Below are 7,034 nucleotides of genomic sequence, written 5' to 3' on the forward strand. Positions count from 1 at the left end.
TCAGATCTCAGGGAGTGTAGAGCCATGCCTCAGTGAACACTGGAAGAGAAGAACTCACTGAGTTGAGCAGATTTGAGTGGAGATACACATTGTGTTTGGCTTCACTATCTGTGGCTCTGGGCTTCTACCTCAGTTCTGGAAATGCAACTGGACCAGGAGACACGGATATAATTCACAATAGAATAAAATTTTGCAAGTTTGCGCGTTTTTTCCTGAAGTATTTGATCATAGCCATATATCATAGTCACCTTATGACACATTAATATCAGATGGTAAAATACCCTTGAAGTTACAGATACCCACAGATGTTTTTATGTTGCCAGCTGGTAATGCAGTTTTTGAATTTTCTAAGAACCTCAGGTAATGGGAAGCATCATAGATGGCAGCAACGCATTTTATGACATGAGCTGAACAGCTGTGTTTGAGACCGTTATATTTTCCAAACCAAACAGGGTGGGGTCCTGACTGTGTGTATGCTCTTGAGATCGATACAGCGCTGCAGAAACCGAGAAACAGGAAAATACGCTCACTCGGTCTGGCAGCAGTGCAGTTTCAGTCACAGATAAGTCTCAAAAACTTCTCACCTTTATTTCCTTGAATACGATTTGTTTTTGAGATTTCCCTGATTGTGTGCGATAAGCCGGTGTTTGAAATGGCAGGGCGGTGAGATTGAGTTGTCACGAAGAGGCGATCGAAGAGCCTCTTTGTGACTAATGGGTTTTTGCAGTCCCTCTGTGATTCTGGTGGCACCACATCCAGGCGGCTCCAGGCCCCACTGAGCGCGCTCACAGCTCTGACAGATGCCCATCGGGGCATGTGATGTTGTGGGTTTGGCGTAACGGCCAGCATCCCCCGCCTGGGGCAGTCCAACCCGGAGAGCACTGAGCCACGATGGTGAGGCTCCCCACCCCCACCGTCTGTCCACAGTGTAACAGACTGTTGCACTGCTGCCTTAGTTATTGCTATGTACCTGTGACATTATTCTGGCTCTTGTGACAATATATATCTGACAATAATACAATAATGATCTCCTGTATGTAATTCATTGTATGTTATGTCTTGTCTTTTAGCTGGACTCTGAGTCTGAAATAAGGTTAATGAATGAAAATCAGGCAAATAATAACAACAATATATTCATAATAATGAATAATTCCTTGCACATATATAGTACTTTTTTCACCAGCCGGCAACTCAAATTGCTTTATAGTGATGAGGGGGAAACTCGCTTCAACCACCACCAATCTGCAGCACCCACCTAAGGTAATGCAACAGCAGCCATTTTGGGTCAGAATGCTCACCACACCAATTAAATAAAATTTTTGGCTAAATAAATCAAGGAATGATTACGTGGCAGGCTAATTCTGAGCATTAATAATCTATCTTTTAGCTGTTGACAGGGATTGGCAAAATGTTAACTGTTAACTGACGAACAGCGGTAACAGAGGCTAAACGGCGTGTATGTGCGTTAACACTTGTAGCTCTCGCCCTGCGGCAGCTCCCTCTCCCGGCTCTGGCGCTCGGAATGCTGGGTAATCTGAGAGGCCGGTCCGTGGGCTTCCCTCGCTCGGGCGGGACCTCCGTCAGCCGCTGGAAGCGGCCGGTGTCCGATCGACAGCCCGAGGCAAGCGCCCCCTCGGCGACCGTGATTAGCGACGACCTGACAAATAGGCTGCAAGCGGGGTCACGGGGGCTCCTTATTAAAAACAGCGCCATGGAGACCGCGCGGGAGGGGGGCGGGGCGTGCTGAGAGGCTGCGGAGGCGAGGGGGCGAGAGGCGCGGGCGGCGGGCGCTATGGCGGCCGCGCGGCGGTTCATTAGCGCGCTAGCTGCGTAAGTGCTTGGGACATGTGAGGGGGGCCGCGGGGAGAGGGCCCTCCCAGGTTAGCGCGGGGCGCTGGGTCACACTGCGCCGCTCAATGGAGCCTGTCAGAGGCCGCTCTCCTCAACAGGCACCCCCTCCCCTGCCCCGCCCCCGGGGGGCTGCGACCACCACCGCCGCTGGCTGAATAGAGAGGCCCCCCGCCACAGGCTGAGCGCGTGAAAACAGCTAACCGGCATTTTGCTTTATTTGCCTTTTCTTTTTCTTTTTTTAGCTGCATTGTTCGGCTGGGACAAAGCCAGCATGTGGCATGGGCTTTGAGCTTCGGAGGCAGAGACAAAGCCTGCAGTAACCGCACTTAGGTGCAGGCACCACCCAAAATAGCCCCGCGAGTCTGAATCACTCACTGCTTTTTGTTCATAGATGTTTTCAGCTCATTTCCTCTATGGTACACCTTTCTCTACCTCAGGCAATAAGAACCACTGTGGAAGGTTTTAATACACTATTAAACTTCTTTTTTTATTTTTTCTTACCTTTTTTTCAACATCACAACCCTGGGCAGATTACACTGTTGCCTTTTATATACGCATTAATAAAGTGGCTGTATGTCTCAAAGCAGTGCAAGTGAAGTCCCTGGTTCTGGCATACAATAGCTGTGCCTACATAGAAAACCACCTGGGTAAAAAGTGGAGCTCAGTATCTGCACTTTACCACACTGCCAGCCCATTGACCATATGAGCCTCTTTATGCTTTGACAAAAGCAAAGGAGTGGGTGGCTATCAAGCGTGTGTTTGTGTTATGAATAGGATCATTGCAATTTGGTAGACTATAGTATTCCTACAGACTTTTAAGCAAAAAGTGTTTTCCTTGTCTGAGTGTTTCATAACTGACTACTGTGGCAGGGTCACATAAGATGGTGATAAGTATGTGAATCACATCAAACACTTATGGGAAAACATGCAGTTTGAACTTTGAAAAACACCTCTAGACTTGCCGATAATTAAAGGTAAGAGGATTACCTTGAACACAGCGGTGTGACAGTTTGGACCCTGATAAGAAAAGGAGAGGAAACAAACACGCTCCAGTGCTTTGGGATATCTTGTTGTGATGGCTGACCTGCCTGCGTATCCATTCTGTCAGGGGCACTGTGTCAGGCTGTGCCCTGTGGTTATCTATAAAAAAGAAAAAGGAAAAAAAGCAACACAACCTGAAGTTTTAATATCTTCCTGGAACAAAGGGCCAGCGCTTGCCGTGCTTCCTCTCTGTACTGTTAAACGGTACAGTTGGCGAGTGTATTTCTTTTGGCCCTACATAACAGCATCTACTGTGCTCATTTGACCTTTCCCCTCGCTGTCCCACTTTGTGCAGGTGTTTGGACGCCTCCTGTACGCCATGTGGCTTCTTGCTTCCCGTTGTAAGACTGAAGTTCGAGTCATATTTTAATCATAACCGCACACAGCTGCGCGAATCCCTCTGGGAAACCCCGGTGGTGTCTTCACCCACGGAACGGGCACCTGGAGAGGCGGATTCCCCAGGGCGCAGGCAACGACTGGCCGACTGGAAGTGAGCGCCGCAGGTACCGCGCACCTCCTCGCTGTAGCGTGCAGCCATTTCCTCAGCTTGAGCTCTCGAAATGCGTCACTTTCTGACAGATCTGTTCCCATGCCTTTCAGTTTCATGAGAAAGAAGGAAAGAAACAAAGAGAAAGAGAAAAAAGGAAAGAAAAAGAAACATCCATTTAAAATGGTAAATCTAGTCATTTGTTACTTAACTGATGCCTTTATCCAAAGCGATTTACAGTTGAATGAACCGAGCAGGGGTCAACCACCCGCTGGAGCAATGCAGGGTTAAGGGCCTTCAGTCCCTCAAGGGCCCAAAAGCTGTGCGGATCTTATCGTGGCTACACCGGGGCTTTAACCACCAACTTTCCGGGTCCCAGTCATGCTCCTTAGCCACCATGTTGTTGCCCATAAATATTGTTAAAAAATGTCACAGCTGCATTTTCATTAAATGTTTTCTTATGCTGAATGCCCCCGCTGCCATTGAGGAAGTCTGTGTGCAGGATGTGTTGGTTAAGTAATGATGCAGTTCGGTTATGATGCGCTTCACCCGCCGCCTGATACGAAGCAGAAGGTTGCTGACAAACAGAAGATTTTTCTCGCCACCTATGATGGGAAATGAAACAATTGCTTATTCAAAAGAACAAAGCCAAACCACAATCAGTGAAAAACAGCTTGGTTTCCATTTGATCGTTTTTTTTATTTATTCTGCCTTCTCTTGCTCTCACGAAGAGCAAGATGATTGTACCGCGTGGCAATTAGGACTGCAGCCGCCGGAACGAGACCGTACAGAAGAGACCGTGTCAGGCATGATCAAAATATGTGCCGGTCGAAAGAAAGTTGTGGATTAAATGAACAAAAAACGTCGACAGCAATACAAAACCGTTCCATTAAACAAGATTACCGACTGACGAACCATCGCTTGTCTTTTTTATTCTGTGAACTACTTTATTACTCTGAACCTGCGGAAGACTAAGGAACTTTTAAACTGAATTTCTGAAACCGGTACAAACAATTGTGTGCAGCCATCTTCCCTGTATTTTCACTTTGCATTCCACCTGCTGAATTGTGTAGTTGTCACTCCACATTTCGTAACGCAAATGGGGCATATTCTCCTAGCCAAAAATAAAACCCTATATTGCCGGTCAGTATTATAGCCAACTACAGCCAGCACTGTATTACCAGTATCTGCCTCAATAGAACGCACCGCGAGCCCACAGTCTTTTAGAATGTAGACCATGGGTTCGATGTCAAATTGTTACAGAAACAGAACCAAGGGGCACCAGACGGAAAGATAAATAGCCAACTGACTGGCCCTGGAACTGATTTCTTCATGCGGCTTTTATTAATGCATGTAACACTTGAGTTAGAAGCCCTGAGATCTTTCCAGACGAAGCTGGATGGAAATATGGATTCACTCAGACGGATATGTTGTCAACTTAATCTAATTTGTTTTGTTTATCTATGGCTGTCTAAAATATTGGTTCCTTCTTTGTTGTATTGCCATAGTAATAGTTTTTCGTGTTTTTAATGCATTAAAACTACTATACCAATAGTTTTACCTCCTTTCCCAGGCTTAGCTTCATTCTTTCGGTTACAGGCAAGATAATGAACTAAGACGGGCTAAATGGCCTGGTCTCATTGTTGCAACTGTTTTTATGGGGGTTTTTTTGTTTTTGTTTTTGTTTTCTGCTGATTGAGTCATTGCTTATTAAAAAGCACCAAGGTTTTTTCTTATTAAGCTGGAAATCCAAACTACACTAACAAAAGCAAATCCCCTGTGTTTATGCACTCCGCTGAGCGGCTTCCGTCTGTATCACCTTTTCTTTGTTTTGTATTTCCCTGTCCTGCTTTTGCAACGTTTACGAGGAACATTCAGTTTTCAGCCGATTTGGCCAACGTATAGCTACTTAGGTGACTTTCTTCTTCCACCAGGAGGGGGAACTTTGTAGACTTGGGATTTGAAGGACAGCAGCTAAAATCGTGCAGATGTCTGACCCCACCCCACCCCCTATCTACTAACACTCGCTTTCCAGGAACCGGCTCCCTGTTGTTTACAAACCGATTGCTAAATGCTATTGCAGAACACTGCAAGGCTCCGCCTCTACCCGAAGCACTGACACGCAGCCACAGCCCATTATACAGTGACTGTAGCCTACTGCACCTACAATAACAGCGGTTAACATTCAAGAGGATTATCAGGTTTAAAACGTCCTCGTTGTGTCATGCCATATACATCGCATGGTAAAAATGTGGTAGTAACTTGAATAAATCTAGCGGTATTTTTAAATAAATGCACATTTTAAAGCTATCGAATCGTGCAGCTTATGCTACATTCCCCGCACCTGCTCTCACAGATCCATAGGCAGCTACGTCGCTGGGGCAATAACATGTCCCCGAGTCAATGTGACCGGTTACGAGCCCAAGAAACCCTGCGACGGAAGACGAGCTCTCTCTCCCACTCCACGTCCTTTCCGTCACCTGGCCTTGAGCGCCTGCCGTTGTGCCAGCTGGACCGACCTGTCAAGATTGTGGTGTACTTGAACAAGGAACTCTCCCTTCGCAAACATGTTGTGGAGCAAGGACGCAAATACCTTTCACCGCTAAAAAAAACCTTTTGACTGCAGTGCCATACTGTGCGACGGGGACGGGTTGGAGCACATGATATATGGACCCTTCCTCGCACGGCTAAATACACACGTGGAATTACTTACCGTCTCTCTAAGCGTATGAAAAGATTGTGCTGCATAATCGATGCACTACATTTAAAACGTTTTTAAACGTGTTAAAATCTGTCCTACTGTACGTACATTCGCTAAATATACCATCCCCACTGGACCACGTCAACAAACTCAACATACTGTTCAGTTCGTTGAATCAACAGCCTTGTGGCGTAGCAACAAAAACTTTTGTTTTTGTTGTATAGTAGCCTACTGTATGCAAAAAGTATTAAAGACATTCTGATCGACTTTTTATTTAGCTGCTGATTATTCAGCATTGCAGGCACGCTTAGATTCCCGCAAACTATATAGCTTTGAATGCTAAACGTCTCCATCTTAGTTCTGACTCCGTACTATTGCGTTATGATTATTCATTATGGTCTTATAAGGATAACTCCCTGCACAGGACGCAGGCATATGCTTCTGTCTTAGAAATATGTGCCAGAGGAATCTGATGGCAATCAGTCATTCCAAATTCCTGGGAGAGTTACTTCGTCTGATGACCGATTTAATATGCAAATATATATGCATCCAAATTAGATAACAGCAGGGGTATCGTCAAATTATTCATATCTTTCTGCATAATGTTCCATTCTTTATGAGCCTCTTCCCACATTGTGTTTACATGCCTTGAGTGTGTAGGGTACACCCACATGCATAAATAGCTTGTGCTGTTGTCTGGTTGTTCGTGCAGAATTAAATGCTTTTGTCCCACTATGAGAACACATATTATTCTTGTGTATTGTTATTTGTATAATTTGCTTTTGATTACATAATACATCAAATTAACCTTTACTTAGCAACTGTCATTTGATGCTAAATAAAATCCTATCTAAATGGAGACTCACTGAGACTGTACTTGCTGCATTTCTTATTTTATATTTAACAAAACCCTTTTTCTGTAGCCGTATTCTTTTTCTAGCAAACTGCAGAAGT

Source organism: Conger conger, chromosome 15 (genome assembly GCF_963514075.1).
Source record: "Conger conger chromosome 15, fConCon1.1, whole genome shotgun sequence".
Lineage (NCBI taxonomy): Eukaryota > Metazoa > Chordata > Actinopteri > Anguilliformes > Congridae > Conger > Conger conger.